The 22178-nt window shown below is 49.8% G+C and overlaps 18 non-coding genes across 18 annotated transcripts; all 18 read right to left on the bottom strand.

The window, feature by feature from the left end:
- Positions 1-673: 673 nt before the first annotated feature.
- On the bottom strand, positions 674-746 carry Trnak-uuu (transfer RNA lysine (anticodon UUU)). Its single transcript has one exon. It is a non-coding gene; the product is annotated as a tRNA-Lys (tRNA).
- Positions 747-1090: 344 nt separating this feature from the next.
- Positions 1091-1172, bottom strand: Trnas-aga (transfer RNA serine (anticodon AGA)). The gene has a single exon. It is a non-coding gene; the product is annotated as a tRNA-Ser (tRNA).
- A 725-nt stretch (positions 1173-1897) lies between these two features.
- On the bottom strand, positions 1898-1979 carry Trnas-cga (transfer RNA serine (anticodon CGA)). The gene has a single exon. It is a non-coding gene; the product is annotated as a tRNA-Ser (tRNA).
- A 138-nt stretch (positions 1980-2117) lies between these two features.
- On the bottom strand, positions 2118-2190 carry Trnak-uuu (transfer RNA lysine (anticodon UUU)). Its single transcript has one exon. It is a non-coding gene; the product is annotated as a tRNA-Lys (tRNA).
- A 343-nt stretch (positions 2191-2533) lies between these two features.
- Trnas-aga (transfer RNA serine (anticodon AGA)) lies at positions 2534-2615 on the bottom strand. Its single transcript has one exon. It is a non-coding gene; the product is annotated as a tRNA-Ser (tRNA).
- Positions 2616-9696: 7081 nt separating this feature from the next.
- Positions 9697-9769, bottom strand: Trnak-uuu (transfer RNA lysine (anticodon UUU)). The gene has a single exon. It is a non-coding gene; the product is annotated as a tRNA-Lys (tRNA).
- Positions 9770-10113: 344 nt separating this feature from the next.
- Trnas-aga (transfer RNA serine (anticodon AGA)) lies at positions 10114-10195 on the bottom strand. The gene has a single exon. It is a non-coding gene; the product is annotated as a tRNA-Ser (tRNA).
- Positions 10196-10920: 725 nt separating this feature from the next.
- Trnas-cga (transfer RNA serine (anticodon CGA)) lies at positions 10921-11002 on the bottom strand. The gene has a single exon. It is a non-coding gene; the product is annotated as a tRNA-Ser (tRNA).
- A 138-nt stretch (positions 11003-11140) lies between these two features.
- On the bottom strand, positions 11141-11213 carry Trnak-uuu (transfer RNA lysine (anticodon UUU)). Its single transcript has one exon. It is a non-coding gene; the product is annotated as a tRNA-Lys (tRNA).
- A 344-nt stretch (positions 11214-11557) lies between these two features.
- Positions 11558-11639, bottom strand: Trnas-aga (transfer RNA serine (anticodon AGA)). The gene has a single exon. It is a non-coding gene; the product is annotated as a tRNA-Ser (tRNA).
- A 7076-nt stretch (positions 11640-18715) lies between these two features.
- Trnak-uuu (transfer RNA lysine (anticodon UUU)) lies at positions 18716-18788 on the bottom strand. The gene has a single exon. It is a non-coding gene; the product is annotated as a tRNA-Lys (tRNA).
- Positions 18789-19132: 344 nt separating this feature from the next.
- Positions 19133-19214, bottom strand: Trnas-aga (transfer RNA serine (anticodon AGA)). Its single transcript has one exon. It is a non-coding gene; the product is annotated as a tRNA-Ser (tRNA).
- Positions 19215-19939: 725 nt separating this feature from the next.
- Positions 19940-20021, bottom strand: Trnas-cga (transfer RNA serine (anticodon CGA)). Its single transcript has one exon. It is a non-coding gene; the product is annotated as a tRNA-Ser (tRNA).
- A 138-nt stretch (positions 20022-20159) lies between these two features.
- Positions 20160-20232, bottom strand: Trnak-uuu (transfer RNA lysine (anticodon UUU)). Its single transcript has one exon. It is a non-coding gene; the product is annotated as a tRNA-Lys (tRNA).
- Positions 20233-20576: 344 nt separating this feature from the next.
- Trnas-aga (transfer RNA serine (anticodon AGA)) lies at positions 20577-20658 on the bottom strand. Its single transcript has one exon. It is a non-coding gene; the product is annotated as a tRNA-Ser (tRNA).
- Positions 20659-21383: 725 nt separating this feature from the next.
- Positions 21384-21465, bottom strand: Trnas-cga (transfer RNA serine (anticodon CGA)). The gene has a single exon. It is a non-coding gene; the product is annotated as a tRNA-Ser (tRNA).
- A 138-nt stretch (positions 21466-21603) lies between these two features.
- On the bottom strand, positions 21604-21676 carry Trnak-uuu (transfer RNA lysine (anticodon UUU)). Its single transcript has one exon. It is a non-coding gene; the product is annotated as a tRNA-Lys (tRNA).
- A 344-nt stretch (positions 21677-22020) lies between these two features.
- Positions 22021-22102, bottom strand: Trnas-aga (transfer RNA serine (anticodon AGA)). Its single transcript has one exon. It is a non-coding gene; the product is annotated as a tRNA-Ser (tRNA).
- Positions 22103-22178: the final 76 nt, after the last annotated feature.

The following is a 22178-nucleotide window of genomic DNA, read 5'->3' as shown; positions in this document are numbered from 1 at the left end:
CTAACATTTCTAATGACAGACTCGGAATTCCGGAGTTTGACAGTACTTTTAGTACCATCACGGTGGATAAATTCCGTTTCATAACCATATTTTGCCAGAAAGCGGTCTACACTCACGGAATCGTTAAACTTTACAAAAATGCAGTATTCATCAGAGTCAAGCTGCATCGTATGAACAGATTCAGAATGAAGGCCAATTACCTCGGTAATCCAGTCGTGTATTTCCAGTGCAGAGGGCTGTACTCGACGGGTGTACTTGTCGAAGGAGAAAATCACGGTGTTTTTTCGCACGGAGGTTGCCATGGTGTTCTGCAGCGAAGAAATCTCAGACAACGCCGAAATTCCAACGGCACTTCGTAGAAAGATGACACGAAAGAAAACCAAATGCACAATTGATAACGCTTAATTCACGTGCAAAACGTCAATAAACGAACACAAAACACGAAAACACTGGCGTAAACACTGACGTTCACGGAGCAACTAGAGGAGCGTGCGACCGCTGCGGCAGCTAAAGCCAGACTGAAGGCCACGACTGCCAGTAGCGGAAGATCCTCCCGACACATGCAACTGCTACTGTTTAAAGCACTGCAGTGCCAGGAAACGGCGTAGCAGCATTCTTTTCCGTAGTGCTTACACCGCTACGAGACGTGCGGCTACCAAGGTATTAAAATTTCCGCCCGAACAGGGACTTGAACCCTGGACCCTTAGGTTAAAAGCCTAATGCTCTACCGACTGAGCTATCCGGGCTCACGTTACCTGAACACCCCTCCCTTTAGGCATACTGACACATTGCCTCATGTCCTTTACTGTTGGGTAGTCGTTGCGTGGAGCTGTTACTATTAAAACGTCGTCTGACTGCTGTCTATAAACTCATTACGCTAGGGTCGTAACAGACTATCGAAGAAAGCTGACACACGATGTAAAGTGAAATTGCAGCAGTTTGTACGTCTCAGCAGAGGAGCTACGTGTTTTGTCGACACTCACTGGACAATTGTAAAATTCACAAGCGTCTCGAATGCAGTGTTTCCCACGTATTCGCTCATTTCACGGTTCCGTTGGAGATGTTCTTCACCTCTTGACACAAAAAAGGACGCAGTCGGTAGGACTCGAACCTACGCTCCCAGAGGGAATCTGATTTCTAGTCAGACGCCTTAACCACTCGGCCACGACTGCCGGTCGCAGAAGCGTCTCTCGGCAAGTGCAACTTTTCAAGCAATCTGACGTAAGAACACGACATGGCCTCACTCGTTTCTGTAGTGCTTCCGTTGCCAGCACATTAGCCGTTACGACAGTGTATCAATTTTGGCCTGGACGGGGGTTTGAACCCGGGACCCTTTGGTTGAAAGTCTAGCGCTCTACCGGCTGAGCTACCCGGTCCCTCGGCCGAGCATTGTGGTACATGCTGCATGGTGTTTGAGTGATTCGCGTGTCGTAATTACTGGCTTATGGCTCCAATGGCGACTTCACCGACTTCCCGCTGACGCTACTTTTCTGTCGTCTTAAACGATGGACATACTTGCAAGCAGCTGCGAGATCTTAAGAAAGGAAAACGCTGCACCACTGCTTTTGCCACACTCGAATGAATTGAATTGCGATTCTTAACAAGAAATGAATGCTCGCTCTGTCCAACACTTTGAAGCACATCTGCGTACTCACGAACACGGCGACGGCGCGACAAAATGACGGGGGCGCGTTCGTGGGCCTGCGACTGATTTCTGCAGTACTAGCGTCCGTGCGAGGTAAACCGAGAGCCGCAACAGACAGCGGCCGTCGCGAAACAGTATTCTGAAACATAAATTTCCGTCTTGTTGAGAATGGTGTCACTGGTTTGGATCCGCTTTCACCCACGCATGTCACATGTGTGCGAAAATTTCTGCTCGTTTTTACGCAAAATCACACGCAGCCGGTAGGATTCGAACCTACGCTCCCAGAGGGAATCTGATTTCGAGTCAGACGCCTTAACCACTCGGCCACGACTGCCAGTAGCGGAAGATCCTCCCGACACATGCAACTGCTACTGTTTAAAGCACTGCAGTGCCAGGAAACGGCGTAGCAGCATTCTTTTCCGTAGTGCTTACACCGCTACGAGACGTGCGGCTACCAAGGTATTAAAATTTCCGCCCGAACAGGGACTTGAACCCTGGACCCTTAGGTTAAAAGCCTAATGCTCTACCGACTGAGCTATCCGGGCTCACGTTACCTGAACACCCCTCCCTTTAGGCATACTGACACATTGCCTCATGTCCTTTACTGTTGGGTAGTCGTTGCGTGGAGCTGTTACTATTAAAACGTCGTCTGACTGCTGTCTATAAACTCATTACGCTAGGGTCGTAACAGACTATCGAAGAAAGCTGACACACGATGTAAAGTGAAATTGCAGCAGTTTGTACGTCTCAGCAGAGGAGCTACGTGTTTTGTCGACACTCACTGGACAATTGTAAAATTCACAAGCGTCTCGAATGCAGTGTTTCCCACGTATTCGCTCATTTCACGGTTCCGTTGGAGATGTTCTTCACCTCTTGACACAAAAAGGACGCAGTCGGTAGGACTCGAACCTACGCTCCCAGAGGGAATCTGATTTCTAGTCAGACGCCTTAACCACTCGGCCACGACTGCCGGTCGCAGAAGCGTCTCTCGGCAAGTGCAACTTTTCAAGCAATCTGACGTAAGAACACGACATGGCCTCACTCGTTTCTGTAGTGCTTCCGTTGCCAGCACATTAGCCGTTACGACAGTGTATCAATTTTGGCCTGGACGGGGGTTTGAACCCGGGACCCTTTGGTTGAAAGTCTAGCGCTCTACCGGCTGAGCTACCCGGTCCCTCGGGCGAGCATTGTGGTACATGCTGCATGGTGTTTGAGTGATTCGCGTGTCGTAATTACTGGCTTATGGCTCCAATGGCGACTTCACCGACTTCCCGCTGACGCTACTTTTCTGTCGTCTTAAACGATGGACATACTTGCAAGCAGCTGCGAGATCTTAAGAAAGGAAAACGCTGCACCACTGCTTTTGCGACACTCGAATGAATTGAATTGCGATTCTTAACAAGAAATGAATGCTCGCTCTGTCCAACACTTTGAAGCACATCTGCGTACTCACGAATACGGCGACGGCGCGACAAAATGACGGGGGCGCGTTCGTGGGCCTGCGACTGATTTCTGCAGTACTAGCGTCCGTGCGAGGTAAACCGAGAGCCGCAACAGACAGCGGCCGTCGCGAAACAGTATTCTGAAACATAAATTTCCGTCTTGTTGAGAATGGTGTCACTGGTTTGGATCCGCTTTCACCCACGCATGTCACATGTGTGCGAAAATTTCTGCTCGTTTTTACGCAAAATCACACGCAGCCGGTAGGATTCGAACCTACGCTCCCAGAGGGAATCTGATTTCTTTTTTTTTTTTTTTTTACGCCTTAACCACTCTTTTTTTTAATTTTTTTTTTTAGTCAGACGCCTTAACCACTCTTTTTTTTTTTTTTGAACCAAACATACCTTCTTGCAAGATCGGGCCAGGGCGGCGGTGGAGGCAAAGGGGGCAGGGGTCGCAATCCGAGGCCTGGCCACAGTGTCTCCCTCACCGTCCCAACCCGAGAAACGTGGAATAACGGAAAGAGTGGTGTGTTGTACTCTTTATTATTGTGTAACAGAGTATTGCTTTTTTTTTTATTTATTTAATGTTTTTTTTTAATTTTTTTTTTTTTTTTTTTTTTTTTTTTAATGGAGTTCCTTTAGGAGAACAAAGATCCATCGTGGCCAGCGGAAACATGTCCAAAACGATGTTGCGAAAAAAAAATAACGTCCTCTGAAGGTGTGGAAAGAACGTGAGGAAGGAAGAACGAAAACGCGAAACACAAAATAAAAAACCATTCTAGGAGGACAATGACCACAAGTAGGCAGCGGAGGCCCACCGCTACCATAGAAAGGCAAAAAATAGAGACTCTCAAAATAAAATAGAAATGAAAAACACAAACAAATAACCACACTAAACGTGCCAAATATGTCTGGCGCACGGGAATGGGGAAGTGTACGCAATTCCGGCAGCAACAAACATATTTCGTCTTCTCGATAAGCTTGATTTCCGTGCCCAAGAGGCAACCGTTTCAACGCAAATTATCTTTGAGCACCGTCACACAGTTCAGGGACAAGTCAATGACAGTCCTGCAATAGTCACAAAAAATGAAGTAAAGGTCAGCAATAGGGAACAAGCGTCAATCCAGGAGAGAAGAGCCAATATGGCAATCCTAAGGACAACCGCCCAAATGGCGGAAGATAAGTCGAGCCGGTGAGACAAATGAACTGTCATACATCAAGAAAATTAGAACAATATATCATTCCACACATTCCGCCAGAGGAAACAGTGGAATGGGAAGTACATAATCACGGCATGAGAGAAATATGTAATTTGGTAAAGGCGGTCCGTAGAGGGACATCTAAAAATCGGGCATAATTGGAAACACACTGCGGATTTCGTTGCTCCCGTCCATAGTAGTCCCAAAGATACGTCAAAAACTGCAAGCGATCCATGAGGCGGAGAGAGAAAATCGCATGTGCTGCATGCGCGGCGATCCACACGGTAGCGTTTCTCTTGGTGGCAGGATACGGCCGCCAGTCGGGAACCAGGATATACGAAGGTTGTATGGCACTCGGGGTAGTCCTATTAATCAACGCCAACATCTCACGGGTGGCAGCCCATACCTCGTGAAACTGGGGGCACACAAAACGGTGTTCGATCGTGTCCTCAGCCGCGCACCGCCCACAGATGCCACTCGGGAGGAGATTGATTGCGTGGAGTTTCGCATTCGTGGCAACGGTGCGATTCACAACTTTATACCAAGTGTCCCGAACATCTGATGTCAACAATTTACTGGAAATGTTGGACCACACCGTCCGCCAATCGTATTGCGGCAGCCTCAACTCCCATTTGTTAGTCGGCGGAGTTCCGCGGAGGGCCTCTGCGATCGCGCTGACGTTACCCCTGCGCCGATCGTCACCTATCAGATAGCTAGTGTGGAGGAAGTACTGTCGAACGAAATTCAATTTGTACGGGATAGCCTGGACAGAGACAGGCGCGCGGAGAGAAGCAGGGCGGTAAAGGTCGAAGAGTACCGACGTGGGGCCAAGCCCCGCATGGGCTATTACACAGTTAGTTCGGTGGAGCAAAAGGGCAGCACACTTGGAAGGAAAATCAACCAGACCGATGCCGCCCCTGTCCGGCGGGAGCGTGCAAATATTGTAGGCGACCTTAAAGATTTCGCCTCGCCAGACCAGCCAAGAAACAGCATGCTTGATGGCCCGTTCGATCTCCTTCGGCACCGGCAAAACTTGAGCCAGGTACCAGGCCTTGGCCAACATCTGGGTATTAACAACCGAAACTCTATCCAGCAAAGACAAATTTCGTTTGGCGGCAGCCTGAGTCGCCGCTCGAACAGAAAATAAGACCGCGCGCCAGTTTAGCACTGCCATTTGTTGTACATTTGCCGTCATCTGGATCCCGAGAATCTTATGTCGTAACTTGACGGTATACCAATCACGACGGACAGCCCTCATGGTCGCAGTAAGCGGCAGCAAGATGGACTTACGGGGGTTCACAACCGCACCCGATGCCGATTCAAATTGGTGAAGAATGAGACGGAGCGAATCAATATCGTCGGGACTTTGGATAAAAACTCCCAAGTCATCCGCATACGCCCGACAGACAAGCGAACCCGTACCAAACGGGACACCGTGGCAAACATTCGTTAGTTTACGGAGTAGAGGATCCAGCGCTAAAACGAATAAGCCCATGGAAAGCGGGCACCCTTGGCGGACGGATCTGTTCATCCTGAGGACATCACCGGCCTGGCCATGAAAAAGGATTCGGGAAGTGGCCGATTTCAGAAGGTTAGATATCACATGCGTGAATTTGAAACCAAATCCAAACATATACATGACCCGCCGCAAGTAGTCGTGACTAATTCGATCGAATGCATTATGAAAATCAATGGAAAGTATCGCAGCCCGGCCGCCACGACGTGACGAGGCAGAAGCGATACATTCTCGATACGCCAGGACGGCATCAAATATATTCCGTCCAGGTACTGCACACGATTGAGAAGGACTAATGACGGTCTTCAACGCCGGCCGCAAACGGTGTGAAAAGCAGCGTGCTATGATTTTATAATCGGCGTTTAATAGAGTAATCGGCCGTAAAGTCACCGCACTTTGGATGCCAGTGGTCTTCGGGATGAGGACGATGAGCCCCTCTAAAAAGTCTTCCGGCACATCGAGACCATTATGTATTTCATTAACAATGGCAACGAAAGTATCAGTTAAAAGACCGGAAAATTTCACATAAAATTCCACAGGAATTCCGTCAATGCCAGGTGCCTTTCCCTTCGGGCTAGCCTTAACGGCGGCAGAAACATCATCAGCTGTAAAACGCTCATTTAAAAGAAGTCTATCCTGACGCGTTAAAATTGAAGGCAGGTCGTGTAAAAACATCTGCAAGGAGGCGTCATGCAAAGGTTGAGATTGAAAGAGTTTAGAGTAGTGATCGTAAATTTCGTCCTTAATCACCCGACGATCCGAAGTTCTATGACCCTCACGCGTTATCCAGTCCGTGAATAAAAGTTTTTCACGCCGCAGTCGGGCTCGTCGTAAATGATACAATGAGAGTGGTTCTTCCAAAGAGGGATCGAAAGGCCTGCTACGGACAACAGAGCCCTGCGCCTTCCGATGCAGATGGTTTAAAATCTGCGTTTTAATTTTCCGTAACATGGGAAGGAGGTCAGGGCGGTCGGTAACCCGAGTAATTAAATCCTGTAAACAATCGCGATAAAAATTAACCGTCATCATGTCCCAATGGGCCTTGTCGCCCGCATCTCGTGGTCGTGCGGTAGCGTTCCCGCTTCCCACGCCCGGGTTCCCGGGTTCGATTCCCGGCGGGGTCAGGGATTTTCTCTGCCTCGTGATGGCTGGGTGTTGTGTGCTGTCCTTAGGTTAGTTAGGTTTAAGTAGTTCTAAGTTCTAGGGGACTTATGACCACAGCAGTTGAGTCCCATAGTGCTCAGAGCCAGTGCCAGTGCCTTGTCACGACAGTAATTTATGAGCAAAGTACGAAGAGCCGGTTTAGCGTGACGGAGCCACCATGCGACAGTAGAACACGCCTGTGGGCGGCTCTGAAGAAGTTGGCGCCACAACAAATGTACCTGTTCGACAAGACTGACGTCATCCAAAACACTAACATTGAATTTCCAATAGGATCGCGTACGGTCCGGGCGAACAGACGGGACATTAAAAGCACACAAATAACCACAATGATCCGAAAAAAACGACGGGGGCAACTTCGGCCTGCAAGATTTGTGCAGTAAGGTCCGACGAGACATAAATTCTATCCAACCTACTATGCCCAGTAGGATAAAAATAAGTAAAACCTGTAGCAGTCGGACTAAAACGAAGCCACGTGTCCTCAAGTTTAAAAGTGTCAACTAAAGTTTGCAGTGCTAGACACTTATGTGCCGTCGGTTCCTGGTCGGCAACACGCAAGACACAATTAAAATCACCGCCTAAGATGATCCGTCGGTGGTTTCGATGGAAGAACTGACATAAATCATGATTGAAAAAAGTATCCCTCAGACGTTTGTTGTGAGTTCCAGAGGGGGCGTACACGTTAACAAAAAATATGTCGCAGATGACACATGCCAACCCTCGTCCATTTGGTAAAATTTCTACGTGTTTACACTCTAAACCGGGCGTGATTAAAATAGCCGTACCAATGGTCGTTTCCGGATCAATATTAAGAATAACATTATAGGCAGTAAGGTGCGGGACAACGTCAGCTGTAAGTTCTTGAAGGAAAACCACATCACAACGAGCAGATTGCAAAAAATGTAAAAGGGCGTCAATTTTACGGACACTGCGGATTTGATTAACATTAAGTGTGAGGACGCGTAACTGGTGGAATGCACGCGTCAGGATGGACTCTGTAACTTAAGCGGAACTAGAAGAAATGATCTTCCTCCACATCCTCAGACCACTGCATAGTGTCCGCAGGAGAAGGTACGGCGTCCGGGACGGCCCGGGAAGCGGGGGCGGGGGGCACCGACACAGGCGGACCGTGCACGAAAGGTGCTTCGCGACGCTCTTGAACCAAGGAGTCCGTTAATCCCTCAACGGCCTGTTCGAAGGAAACGCCGTCGCCCTCAGTGGGCGCCGTTTTCGAACGTTTCTTAGACCGCCTACGCTTCGGTTTGGGATCGGTAGGGGCGGACTGGGTGGAAACTTGAGACACCTCGCTTTCAGCGCTGCTAGCATCCGCCTCACCAGAAGTGGACAGGCCGGGTTGTGTCGGCAATTTCCGCTTGTCTGTCGGCGGGGCGGGGACGGTAATCGGCCGGGGCGACTCGACCAACATTTCAGAAGACTCCCCAACAGGCACGGTCGGGACACTGACAGCTGACAAATCAGCAAGACTGACTTCGCGAGGGGTCTGTTCGGTAGATAAACTTTGTTCCGACACAACCGGGGGCACGACAACTGTCGGCAGAGTCACATTATCGGACACAGGAGGGGACTCGACCAACATTTCAGAAAACTCCCTAACAGGCACATCCGGAACACTGACGGCTGACAAATCAGCGATACTGACTTCGCGAGGGGTGCGTTCGGCAGGTAAACTTTGTTCCGACACAACCGGGGGCACGACAACTGTCGGCTGAGTCACAATATCGGACACAGGAGCCACAGCCGCAGGAGCGGCGGAAGCCTGTCGGTCGGTCGGGGCGAGCGAGGGGGGTCCAACCAACGCGCCTGCATACGTGGTGTTGACAACAGCTTCGCGCGGTAGCTGCGCCGGCCTGCGTAAAGTGCAGGTTTGTCGTAAATGATCTGTTTTGCCACACACAGAACACGTCTGCGGCTGCCCACTATAGCTGAGGAAAGCTCGCGTGCCAGCAATGATCAGATACGACGGGATATGTTTCTTTAAATCTACACGTACTGTCCGAACACCACTCAGAACCCGATACCTAAAACCTGCAGGCCACACATCATTCTCCACACTAAGAACGGTGCCAAATTCGCCAAGTTTACGAGCAATGGCCTCATTTGGGCACTCAAAAGGAACATTATAAACCTTCACACTTCGAATGCCGAAGCCTGCCGGCAGTATCAACACGTCAGACAAAGCACCGTCCACGTGCTTGAATTTCTTAACGCCACCACTTTCGGTAACTAGCTTATCGACAAAATCCTCGTTCGGAAGTTTCAAAAAGACAGAGTTTTGAATAAAATCAAGCTGGATGCCGACCAAATCAGATTCGGGAATACGCAATTCCGAAAATACCCATTCGTGTACATCAAAAGGCGACGGCCTAGCCGCGTTCCTATCAAAAACACACTGTACGGAGTTAGCACGGTTCATAATAATGCGTCAATAAACTTACAGGAACTAGTAGAGAAGAGAGAACGCTGCGAGGCGCAGCACCAAACACGCGACGAAGACACCGCCTGCAGCACACGAAGGCAGCAGCAGGCACGAGCCCAACACACGTCCGCTCGCCGCAACCACTCGGCCACGACTGCCAGTAGCGGAAGATCCTCCCGACACATGCAACTGCTACTGTTTAAAGCACTGCAGTGCCAGGAAACGGCGTAGCAGCATTCTTTTCCGTAGTGCTTACACCACTACGAGACGTGCGGCTACCAAGGTATTAAAATTTCCGCCCGAACAGGGACTTGAACCCTGGACCCTTAGGTTAAAAGCCTAATGCTCTACCGACTGAGCTATCCGGGCTCACGTTACCTGAACACCCATCCCTTTAGGCATACTGACACATTGCCTCATGTCCTTTACTGTTGGGTAGTCGTTGCGTGGAGCTGTTACTATTAAAACGTCGTCTGACTGCTGTCTATAAACTCATTACGCTAGGGTCGTAACAGACTATCGAAGAAAGCTGACACACGATGTAAAGTGAAATTGCAGCAGTTTGTACGTCTCAGCAGAGGAGCTACGTGTTTTGTCGACACTCACTGGACAATTGTAAAATTCACAAGCGTCTCGAATGCAGTGTTTCCCACGTATTCGCTCATTTCACGGTTCCGTTGGAGATGTTCTTCACCTCTTGACACAAAAAAGGACGCAGTCGGTAGGACTCGAACCTACGCTCCCAGAGGGAATCTGATTTCTAGTCAGACGCCTTAACCACTCGGCCACGACTGCCGGTCGCAGAAGCGTCTCTCGGCAAGTGCAACTTTTCAAGCAATCTGACGTAAGAACACGACATGGCCTCACTCGTTTCTGTAGTGCTTCCGTTGCCAGCACATTAGCCGTTACGACAGTGTATCAATTTTGGCCTGGACGGGGGTTTGAACCCGGGACCCTTTGGTTGAAAGTCTAGCGCTCTACCGGCTGAGCTACCCGGTCCCTCGGCCGAGCATTGTGGTACATGCTGCATGGTGTTTGAGTGATTCGCGTGTCGTAATTACTGGCTTATGGCTCCAATGGCGACTTCACCGACTTCCCGCTGACGCTACTTTTCTGTCGTCTTAAACGATGGACATACTTGCAAGCAGCTGCGAGATCTTAAGAAAGGAAAACGCTGCACCACTGCTTTTGCCACACTCGAATGAATTGAATTGCGATTCTTAACAAGAAATGAATGCTCGCTCTGTCCAACACTTTGAAGCACATCTGCGTACTCACGAACACGGCGACGGCGCGACAAAATGACGGGGGCGCGTTCGTGGGCCTGCGACTGATTTCTGCAGTACTAGCGTCCGTGCGAGGTAAACCGAGAGCCGCAACAGACAGCGGCCGTCGCGAAACAGTATTCTGAAACATAAATTTCCGTCTTGTTGAGAATGGTGTCACTGGTTTGGATCCGCTTTCACCCACGCATGTCACATGTGTGCGAAAATTTCTGCTCGTTTTTACGCAAAATCACACGCAGCCGGTAGGATTCGAACCTACGCTCCCAGAGGGAATCTGATTTCGAGTCAGACGCCTTAACCACTCGGCCACGACTGCCAGTAGCGGAAGATCCTCCCGACACATGCAACTGCTACTGTTTAAAGCACTGCAGTGCCAGGAAACGGCGTAGCAGCATTCTTTTCCGTAGTGCTTACACCGCTACGAGACGTGCGGCTACCAAGGTATTAAAATTTCCGCCCGAACAGGGACTTGAACCCTGGACCCTTAGGTTAAAAGCCTAATGCTCTACCGACTGAGCTATCCGGGCTCACGTTACCTGAACACCCCTCCCTTTAGGCATACTGACACATTGCCTCATGTCCTTTACTGTTGGGTAGTCGTTGCGTGGAGCTGTTACTATTAAAACGTCGTCTGACTGCTGTCTATAAACTCATTACGCTAGGGTCGTAACAGACTATCGAAGAAAGCTGACACACGATGTAAAGTGAAATTGCAGCAGTTTGTACGTCTCAGCAGAGGAGCTACGTGTTTTGTCGACACTCACTGGACAATTGTAAAATTCACAAGCGTCTCGAATGCAGTGTTTCCCACGTATTCGCTCATTTCACGGTTCCGTTGGAGATGTTCTTCACCTCTTGACACAAAAAAGGACGCAGTCGGTAGGACTCCAACCTACGCTCCCAGAGGGAATCTGATTTCTAGTCAGACGCCTTAACCACTCGGCCACGACTGCCGGTCGCAGAAGCGTCTCTCGGCAAGTGCAACTTTTCAAGCAATCTGACGTAAGAACACGACATGGCCTCACTCGTTTCTGTAGTGCTTCCGTTGCCAGCACATTAGCCGTTACGACAGTGTATCAATTTTGGCCTGGACGGGGGTTTGAACCCGGGACCCTTTGGTTGAAAGTCTAGCGCTCTACCGGCTGAGCTACCCGGTCCCTCGGCCGAGCATTGTGGTACATGCTGCATGGTGTTTGAGTGATTCGCGTGTCGTAATTACTGGCTTATGGCTCCAATGGCGACTTCACCGACTTCCCGCTGACGCTACTTTTCTGTCGTCTTAAACGATGGACATACTTGCAAGCAGCTGCGAGATCTTAAGAAAGGAAAACGCTGCACCACTGCTTTTGCCACACTCGAATGAATTGAATTGCGATTCTTAACAAGAAATGAATGCTCGCTCTGTCCAACACTTTGAAGCACATCTGCGTACTCACGAATACGGCGACGGCGCGACAAAATGACGGGGGCGCGTTCGTGGGCCTGCGACTGATTTCTGCAGTACTAGCGTCCGTGCGAGGTAAACCGAGAGCCGCAACAGACAGCGGCCGTCGCGAAACAGTATTCTGAAACATAAATTTCCGTCTTGTTGAGAATGGTGTCACTGGTTTGGATCCGCTTTCACCCACGCATGTCACATGTGTGCGAAAATTTCTGCTCGTTTTTACGCAAAATCACACGCAGCCGGTAGGATTCGAACCTACGCTCCCAGAGGGAATCTGATTTCTTTTTTTTTTTTTTTTTACGCCTTAACCACTCTTTTTTTTTAATTTTTTTTTTTAGTCAGACGCCTTAACCACTCTTTTTTTTTTTTTTGAACCAAACATACCTTCTTGCAAGATCGGGCCAGGGCGGCGGTGGAGGCAAAGGGGGCAGGGGTCGCAATCCGAGGCCTGGCCACAGTGTCTCCCTCACCGTCCCAACCCGAGAAACGTGGAATAACGGAAAGAGTGGTGTGTTGTACTCTTTATTATTGTGTAACAGAGTATTGCTTTTTTTTTATTTATTTAATGTTTTTTTTTAATTTTTTTTTTTTTTTTTTTTTTTAATGGAGTTCCTTTAGGAGAACAAAGATCCATCGTGGCCAGCGGAAACATGTCCAAAACGATGTTGCGAAAAAAAAATAACGTCCTCTGAAGGTGTGGAAAGAACGTGAGGAAGGAAGAACGAAAACGCGAAACACAAAATAAAAAACCATTCTAGGAGGACAATGACCACAAGTAGGCAGCGGAGGCCCACCGCTACCATAGAAAGGCAAAAAATAGAGACTCTCAAAATAAAATAGAAATGAAAAACACAAACAAATAACCACACTAAACGTGCCAAATATGTCTGGCGCACGGGAATGGGGAAGTGTACGCAATTCCGGCAGCAACAAACATATTTCGTCTTCTCGATAAGCTTGATTTCCGTGCCCAAGAGGCAACCGTTTCAACGCAAATTATCTTTGAGCACCGTCACACAGTTCAGGGACAAGTCAATGACAGTCCTGCAATAGTCACAAAAAATGAAGTAAAGGTCAGCAATAGGGAACAAGCGTCAATCCAGGAGAGAAGAGCCAATATGGCAATCCTAAGGACAACCGCCCAAATGGCGGAAGATAAGTCGAGCCGGTGAGACAAATGAACTGTCATACATCAAGAAAATTAGAACAATATATCATTCCACACATTCCGCCAGAGGAAACAGTGGAATGGGAAGTACATAATCATGGCATGAGAGAAATATGTAATTTGGTAAAGGCGGTCCGTAGAGGGACATCTAAAAATCGGGCATAATTGGAAACACACTGCGGATTTCGTTGCTCCCGTCCATAGTAGTCCCAAAGATACGTCAAAAACTGCAAGCGATCCATGAGGCGGAGAGAGAAAATCGCATGTGCTGCATGCGCGGCGATCCACACGGTAGCGTTTCTCTTGGTGGCAGGATACGGCCGCCAGTCGGGAACCAGGATATACGAAGGTTGTATGGCACTCGGGGTAGTCCTATTAATCAACGCCAACATCTCACGGGTGGCAGCCCATACCTCGTGAAACTGGGGGCACACAAAACGGTGTTCGATCGTGTCCTCAGCCGCGCACCGCCCACAGATGCCACTCGGGAGGAGATTGATTGCGTGGAGTTTCGCATTCGTGGCAACGGTGCGATTCACAACTTTATACCAAGTGTCCCGAACATCTGATGTCAACAATTTACTGGAAATGTTGGACCACACCGTCCGCCAATCGTATTGCGGCAGCCTCAACTCCCATTTGTTAGTCGGCGGAGTTCCGCGGAGGGCCTCTGCGATCGCGCTGACGTTACCCCTGCGCCGATCGTCACCTATCAGATAGCTAGTGTGGAGGAAGTACTGTCGAACGAAATTCAATTTGTACGGGATAGCCTGGACAGAGACAGGCGCGCGGAGAGAAGCAGGGCGGTAAAGGTCGAAGAGTACCGACGTGGGGCCAAGCCCCGCATGGGCTATTACACAGTTAGTTCGGTGGAGCAAAAGGGCAGCACACTTGGAAGGAAAATCAACCAGACCGATGCCGCCCCTGTCCGGCGGGAGCGTGCAAATATTGTAGGCGACCTTAAAGATTTCGCCTCGCCAGACCAGCCAAGAAACAGCATGCTTGATGGCCCGTTCGATCTCCTTCGGCACCGGCAAAACTTGAGCCAGGTACCAGGCCTTGGCCAACATCTGGGTATTAACAACCGAAACTCTATCCAGCAAAGACAAATTTCGTTTGGCGGCAGCCTGAGTCGCCGCTCGAACAGAAAATAAGACCGCGCGCCAGTTTAGCACTGCCATTTGTTGTACATTTGCCGTCATCTGGATCCCGAGAATCTTATGTCGTAACTTGACGGTATACCAATCACGACGGACAGCCCTCATGGTCGCAGTAAGCGGCAGCAAGATGGACTTACGGGGGTTCACAACCGCACCCGATGCCGATTCAAATTGGTGAAGAATGAGACGGAGCGAATCAATATCGTCGGGACTTTGGATAAAAACTCCCAAGTCATCCGCATACGCCCGACAGACAAGCGAACCCGTACCAAACGGGACACCGTGGCAAACATTCGTTAGTTTACGGAGTAGAGGATCCAGCGCTAAAACGAATAAGCCCATGGAAAGCGGGCACCCTTGGCGGACGGATCTGTTCATCCTGAGGACATCACCGGCCTGGCCATGAAAAAGGATTCGGGAAGTGGCCGATTTCAGAAGGTTAGATATCACATGCGTGAATTTGAAACCAAATCCAAACATATACATGACCCGCCGCAAGTAGTCGTGACTAATTCGATCGAATGCATTATGAAAATCAATGGAAAGTATCGCAGCCCGGCCGCCACGACGTGACGAGGCAGAAGCGATACATTCTCGATACGCCAGGACGGCATCAAATATATTCCGTCCAGGTACTGCACACGATTGAGAAGGACTAATGACGGTCTTCAACGCCGGCCGCAAACGGTGTGAAAAGCAGCGTGCTATGATTTTATAATCGGCGTTTAATAGAGTAATCGGCCGTAAAGTCACCGCACTTTGGATGCCAGTGGTCTTCGGGATGAGGACGATGAGCCCCTCTAAAAAGTCTTCCGGCACATCGAGACCATTATGTATTTCATTAACAATGGCAACGAAAGTATCAGTTAAAAGACCGGAAAATTTCACATAAAATTCCACAGGAATTCCGTCAATGCCAGGTGCCTTTCCCTTCGGGCTAGCCTTAACGGCGGCAGAAACATCATCAGCTGTAAAACGCTCATTTAAAAGAAGTCTATCCTGACGCGTTAAAATTGAAGGCAGGTCGTGTAAAAACATCTGCAAGGAGGCGTCATGCAAAGGTTGAGATTGAAAGAGTTTAGAGTAGTGATCGTAAATTTCGTCCTTAATCACCCGACGATCCGAAGTTCTATGACCCTCACGCGTTATCCAGTCCGTGAATAAAAGTTTTTCACGCCGCAGTCGGGCTCGTCGTAAATGATACAATGAGAGTGGTTCTTCCAAAGAGGGATCGAAAGGCCTGCTACGGACAACAGAGCCCTGCGCCTTCCGATGCAGATGGTTTAAAATCTGCGTTTTAATTTTCCGTAACATGGGAAGGAGGTCAGGGCGGTCGGTAACCCGAGTAATTAAATCCTGTAAACAATCGCGATAAAAATTAACCGTCATCATGTCCCAATGGGCCTTGTCGCCCGCATCTCGTGGTCGTGCGGTAGCGTTCCCGCTTCCCACGCCCGGGTTCCCGGGTTCGATTCCCGGCGGGGTCAGGGATTTTCTCTGCCTCGTGATGGCTGGGTGTTGTGTGCTGTCCTTAGGTTAGTTAGGTTTAAGTAGTTCTAAGTTCTAGGGGACTTATGACCACAGCAGTTGAGTCCCATAGTGCTCAGAGCCAGTGCCAGTGCCTTGTCACGACAGTAATTTATGAGCAAAGTACGAAGAGCCGGTTTAGCGTGACGGAGCCACCATGCGACAGTAGAACACGCCTGTGGGCGGCTCTGAAGAAGTTGGCGCCACAACAAATGTACCTGTTCGACAAGACTGACGTCATCCAAAACACTAACATTGAATTTCCAATAGGATCGCGTACGGTCCGGGCGAACAGACGGGACATTAAAAGCACACAAATAACCACAATGATCCGAAAAAAACGACGGGGGCAACTTCGGCCTGCAAGATTTGTGCAGTAAGGTCCGACGAGACATAAATTCTATCCAACCTACTATGCCCAGTAGGATAAAAATAAGTAAAACCTGTAGCAGTCGGACTAAAACGAAGCCACGTGTCCTCAAGTTTAAAAGTGTCAACTAAAGTTTGCAGTGCTAGACACTTATGTGCCGTCGGTTCCTGGTCGGCAACACGCAAGACACAATTAAAATCACCGCCTAAGATGATCCGTCGGTGGTTTCGATGGAAGAACTGACATAAATCATGATTGAAAAAAGTATCCCTCAGACGTTTGTTGTGAGTTCCAGAGGGGGCGTACACGTTAACAAAAAATATGTCGCAGATGACACATGCCAACCCTCGTCCATTTGGTAAAATTTCTACGTGTTTACACTCTAAACCGGGCGTGATTAAAATAGCCGTACCAATGGTCGTTTCCGGATCAATATTAAGAATAACATTATAGGCAGTAAGGTGCGGGACAACGTCAGCTGTAAGTTCTTGAAGGAAAACCACATCACAACGAGCAGATTGCAAAAAATGTAAAAGGGCGTCAATTTTACGGACACTGCGGATTTGATTAACATTAAGTGTGAGGACGCGTAACTGGTGGAATGCACGCGTCAGGATGGACTCTGTAACTTAAGCGGAACTAGAAGAAATGATCTTCCTCCACATCCTCAGACCACTGCATAGTGTCCGCAGGAGAAGGTACGGCGTCCGGGACGGCCCGGGAAGCGGGGGCGGGGGGCACCGACACAGGCGGACCGTGCACGAAAGGTGCTTCGCGACGCTCTTGAACCAAGGAGTCCGTTAATCCCTCAACGGCCTGTTCGAAGGAAACGCCGTCGCCCTCAGTGGGCGCCGTTTTCGAACGTTTCTTAGACCGCCTACGCTTCGGTTTGGGATCGGTAGGGGCGGACTGGGTGGAAACTTGAGACACCTCGCTTTCAGCGCTGCTAGCATCCGCCTCACCAGAAGTGGACAGGCCGGGTTGTGTCGGCAATTTCCGCTTGTCTGTCGGCGGGGCGGGGACGGTAATCGGCCGGGGCGACTCGACCAACATTTCAGAAGACTCCCCAACAGGCACGGTCGGGACACTGACAGCTGACAAATCAGCAAGACTGACTTCGCGAGGGGTCTGTTCGGTAGATAAACTTTGTTCCGACACAACCGGGGGCACGACAACTGTCGGCAGAGTCACATTATCGGACACAGGAGGGGACTCGACCAACATTTCAGAAAACTCCCTAACAGGCACATCCGGAACACTGACGGCTGACAAATCAGCGATACTGACTTCGCGAGGGGTGCGTTCGGCAGGTAAACTTTGTTCCGACACAACCGGGGGCACGACAACTGTCGGCTGAGTCACAATATCGGACACAGGAGCCACAGCCGCAGGAGCGGCGGAAGCCTGTCGGTCGGTCGGGGCGAGCGAGGGGGGTCCAACCAACGCGCCTGCATACGTGGTGTTGACAACAGCTTCGCGCGGTAGCTGCGCCGGCCTGCGTAAAGTGCAGGTTTGTCGTAAATGATCTGTTTTGCCACACACAGAACACGTCTGCGGCTGCCCACTATAGCTGAGGAAAGCTCGCGTGCCAGCAATGATCAGATACGACGGGATATGTTTCTTTAAATCTACACGTACTGTCCGAACACCACTCAGAACCCGATACCTAAAACCTGCAGGCCACACATCATTCTCCACACTAAGAACGGTGCCAAATTCGCCAAGTTTACGAGCAATGGCCTCATTTGGGCACTCAAAAGGAACATTATAAACCTTCACACTTCGAATGCCGAAGCCTGCCGGCAGTATCAACACGTCAGACAAAGCACCGTCCACGTGCTTGAATTTCTTAACGCCACCACTTTCGGTAACTAGCTTATCGACAAAATCCTCGTTCGGAAGTTTCAAAAAGACAGAGTTTTGAATAAAATCAAGCTGGATGCCGACCAAATCAGATTCGGGAATACGCAATTCCGAAAATACCCATTCGTGTACATCAAAAGGCGACGGCCTAGCCGCGTTCCTATCAAAAACACACTGTACGGAGTTAGCACGGTTCATAATAATGCGTCAATAAACTTACAGGAACTAGTAGAGAAGAGAGAACGCTGCGAGGCGCAGCACCAAACACGCGACGAAGACACCGCCTGCAGCACACGAAGGCAGCAGCAGGCACGAGCCCAACACACGTCCGCTCGCCGCAACCACTCGGCCACGACTGCCAGTAGCGGAAGATCCTCCCGACACATGCAACTGCTACTGTTTAAAGCACTGCAGTGCCAGGAAACGGCGTAGCAGCATTCTTTTCCGTAGTGCTTACACCACTACGAGACGTGCGGCTACCAAGGTATTAAAATTTCCGCCCGAACAGGGACTTGAACCCTGGACCCTTAGGTTAAAAGCCTAATGCTCTACCGACTGAGCTATCCGGGCTCACGTTACCTGAACACCCATCCCTTTAGGCATACTGACACATTGCCTCATGTCCTTTACTGTTGGGTAGTCGTTGCGTGGAGCTGTTACTATTAAAACGTCGTCTGACTGCTGTCTATAAACTCATTACGCTAGGGTCGTAACAGACTATCGAAGAAAGCTGACACACGATGTAAAGTGAAATTGCAGCAGTTTGTACGTCTCAGCAGAGGAGCTACGTGTTTTGTCTACACTCACTGGACAATTGTAAAATTCACAAGCGTCTCGAATGCAGTGTTTCCCACGTATTCGCTCATTTCACGGTTCCGTTGGAGATGTTCTTCACCTCTTGACACAAAAAAGGACGCAGTCGGTAGGACTCGAACCTACGCTCCCAGAGGGAATCTGATTTCTAGTCAGACGCCTTAACCACTCGGCCACGACTGCCGGTCGCAGAAGCGTCTCTCGGCAAGTGCAACTTTTCAAGCAATCTGACGTAAGAACACGACATGGCCTCACTCGTTTCTGTAGTGCTTCCGTTGCCAGCACATTAGCCGTTACGACAGTGTATCAATTTTGGCCTGGACGGGGGTTTGAACCCGGGACCCTTTGGTTGAAAGTCTAGCGCTCTACCGGCTGAGCTACCCGGTCCCTCGGCCGAGCATTGTGGTACATGCTGCATGGTGTTTGAGTGATTCGCGTGTCGTAATTACTGGCTTATGGCTCCAATGGCGACTTCACCGACTTCCCGCTGACGCTACTTTTCTGTCGTCTTAAACGATGGACATACTTGCAAGCAGCTGCGAGATCTTAAGAAAGGAAAACGCTGCACCACTGCTTTTGCCACACTCGAATGAATTGAATTGCGATTCTTAACAAGAAATGAATGCTCGCTCTGTCCAACACTTTGAAGCACATCTGCGTACTCACGAACACGGCGACGGCGCGACAAAATGACGGGGGCGCGTTCGTGGGCCTGCGACTGATTTCTGCAGTACTAGCGTCCGTGCGAGGTAAACCGAGAGCCGCAACAGACAGCGGCCGTCGCGAAACAGTATTCTGAAACATAAATTTCCGTCTTGTTGAGAATGGTGTCACTGGTTTGGATCCGCTTTCACCCACGCATGTCACATGTGTGCGAAAATTTCTGCTCGTTTTTACGCAAAATCACACGCAGCCGGTAGGATTCGAACCTACGCTCCCAGAGGGAATCTGATTTCGAGTCAGACGCCTTAACCACTCGGCCACGACTGCCAGTAGCGGAAGATCCTCCCGACACATGCAACTGCTACTGTTTAAAGCACTGCAGTGCCAGGAAACGGCGTAGCAGCATTCTTTTCCGTAGTGCTTACACCGCTACGAGACGTGCGGCTACCAAGGTATTAAAATTTCCGCCCGAACAGGGACTTGAACCCTGGACCCTTAGGTTAAAAGCCTAATGCTCTACCGACTGAGCTATCCGGGCTCACGTTACCTGAACACCCCTCCCTTTAGGCATACTGACACATTGCCTCATGTCCTTTACTGTTGGGTAGTCGTTGCGTGGAGCTGTTACTATTAAAACGTCGTCTGACTGCTGTCTATAAACTCATTACGCTAGGGTCGTAACAGACTATCGAAGAAAGCTGACACACGATGTAAAGTGAAATTGCAGCAGTTTGTACGTCTCAGCAGAGGAGCTACGTGTTTTGTCGACACTCACTGGACAATTGTAAAATTCACAAGCGTCTCGAATGCAGTGTTTCCCACGTATTCGCTCATTTCACGGTTCCGTTGGAGATGTTCTTCACCTCTTGACACAAAAAAGGACGCAGTCGGTAGGACTCGAACCTACGCTCCCAGAGGGAATCTGATTTCTAGTCAGACGCCTTAACCACTCGGCCACGACTGCCGGTCGCAGAAGCGTCTCTCGGCAAGTGCAACTTTTCAAGCAATCTGACGTAAGAACACGACATGGCCTCACTCGTTTCTGTAGTGCTTCCGTTGCCAGCACATTAGCCGTTACGACAGTGTATCAATTTTGGCCTGGACGGGGGTTTGAACCCGGGACCCTTTGGTTGAAAGTCTAGCGCTCTACCGGCTGAGCTACCCGGTCCCTCGGCCGAGCATTGTGGTACATGCTGCATGGTGTTTGAGTGATTCGCGTGTCGTAATTACTGGCTTATGGCTCCAATGGCGACTTCACCGACTTCCCGCTGACGCTACTTTTCTGTCGTCTTAAACGATGGACATACTTGCAAGCAGCTGCGAGATCTTAAGAAAGGAAAACGCTGCACCACTGCTTTTGCCACACTCGAATGAATTGAATTGCGATTCTTAACAAGAAATGAATGCTCGCTCTGTCCAACACTTTGAAGCACATCTGCGTACTCACGAACACGGCGACGGCGCGACAAAATGACGGGGGCGCGTTCGTGGGCCTGCGACTGATTTCTGCAGTACTAGCGTCCGTGCGAGGTAAACCGAGAGCCGCAACAGACAGCGGCCGTCGCGAAACAGTATTCTGAAACATAAATTTCCGTCTTGTTGAGAATGGTGTCACTGGTTTGGATCCGCTTTCACCCACGCATGTCACATGTGTGCGAAAATTTCTGCTCGTTTTTACGCAAAATCACACGCAGCCGGTAGGATTCGAACCTACGCTCCCAGAGGGAATCTGATTTCGAGTCAGACGCCTTAACCACTCGGCCACGACTGCCAGTAGCGGAAGATCCTCCCGACACATGCAACTGCTACTGTTTAAAGCACTGCAGTGCCAGGAAACGGCGTAGCAGCATTCTTTTCCGTAGTGCTTACACCGCTACGAGACGTGCGGCTACCAAGGTATTAAAATTTCCGCCCGAACAGGGACTTGAACCCTCGACCCTTAGGTTAAAAGCCTAATGCTCTACCGACTGAGCTATCCGGGCTCACGTTACCTGAACACCCCTCCCTTTAGGCATACTGACACATTGCCTCATGTCCTTTACTGTTGGGTAGTCGTTGCGTGGAGCTGTTACTATTAAAACGTCGTCTGACTGCTGTCTATAAACTCATTACGCTAGGGTCGTAACAGACTATCGAAGAAAGCTGACACACGATGTAAAGTGAAATTGCAGCAGTTTGTACGTCTCAGCAGAGGAGCTACGTGTTTTGTCGACACTCACTGGACAATTGTAAAATTCACAAGCGTCTCGAATGCAGTGTTTCCCACGTATTCGCTCATTTCACGGTTCCGTTGGAGATGTTCTTCACCTCTTGACACAAAAAAGGACGCAGTCGGTAGGACTCGAACCTACGCTCCCAGAGGGAATCTGATTTCTAGTCAGACGCCTTAACCACTCGGCCACGACTGCCGGTCGCAGAAGCGTCTCTCGGCAAGTGCAACTTTTCAAGCAATCTGACGTAAGAACACGACATGGCCTCACTCGT

This window comes from Schistocerca nitens, chromosome 4, assembly GCF_023898315.1.
Source record: "Schistocerca nitens isolate TAMUIC-IGC-003100 chromosome 4, iqSchNite1.1, whole genome shotgun sequence".
NCBI classification, from domain to species: Eukaryota; Metazoa; Arthropoda; class Insecta; order Orthoptera; family Acrididae; genus Schistocerca; species Schistocerca nitens.
The sequence above is the reverse complement of the archived record's forward strand: the minus strand, read 5'-3'. Positions and strand labels throughout refer to the sequence as shown.